The sequence below is a fragment of the Myotis brandtii genome, unplaced genomic scaffold (assembly GCF_000412655.1).
Source record: "Myotis brandtii unplaced genomic scaffold, ASM41265v1 scaffold257, whole genome shotgun sequence".
Lineage (NCBI taxonomy): Eukaryota > Metazoa > Chordata > Mammalia > Chiroptera > Vespertilionidae > Myotis > Myotis brandtii.
In genome coordinates, this window is record NW_005359757.1 from 612,894 (window position 1) to 613,858 (window position 965).

Sequence of the window (965 nt, forward strand, 5' to 3'; positions counted from 1 at the left end):
CGACTTCTGCGCATGGGCCACAAAGTTTCAATCGCACTGTACGTGCACGCCTGCACGTGGTATTTTGTGGAAGAGCCACACTCAAGGGGCCAAAGAGCCGAATGTGGCTCGTGAGCCACAGTTTGCCAACCACTGTAATAGACTATTACTTGACCATAAAAAAAAAAATCTTACCATTTGCAATAGTATCAACAGACGTAGGGGGTATTATGCTCAGAGAAATAAGTCAGTAAGAGAAAGACAAATACCATGATTTCACTTATATATTGAATCTAAAGGACAAAACAGACAAAAAAACAAAATAGAAACAGATTCATAGATACAGAAAAACTGATGGTTGGCAGAGAGGAGGCGATTTGGGGGAGTGAGTGAAAAAGGTGAAGAGATTAAGAAGTACAAATTGGCAGTTAAAAGATAATCACAGCAATGTAGAGTACTGCATAGGAAATATAGGCAGTAATATTACAATGACTATGTACAGTGCTAAGCGGCTACTATAAATATCAGGGGAAACTCTTTGTAAACTATATGTCTGTTTAACCACTATGCTGTACACCTGAAACTAATATAAAATAATAATGAATGTAAACTGTTATTGAAAAATAAAATTTAAGTTAATAAATATAATGAAAGGTTTCAAAGTGAAAAAAGTATGTCACAGGTTTTCGTGATTTTCTTACAAATGTTAAAAGTAGGCATTATAACAAAAAAAAGCTATTTGCAAAGAGAGCAGAAAAATATCCTTTAGTATCTCAAATTGCCTTAGACTTAAGAGCAAGAATGCTAGATGGGAATGACTCTAGAACAGTGACGGCAAACCTTTTGAGCTCGGCGTGTCAGTGTTAGGGTTTTGAAAAACCCTAACTTAACTCTGGTGCCGTGTCACATATACAAATTTTTTGATATTTGCAACCATAGTAAAACAAAGACTTATATTTTTGATATTTATTTTATATATTTAAATG

At 34.6% G+C, this 965-nt stretch overlaps 1 protein-coding gene across 2 annotated transcripts in view; it reads right to left on the bottom strand.

Annotated features, from left to right (window-relative positions):
• Positions 1-965, bottom strand: part of NXPE3 (neurexophilin and PC-esterase domain family, member 3) — a 71,568-nt gene that overhangs the window by 70,061 nt on the left and 542 nt on the right. The window lies entirely within an intron of this gene.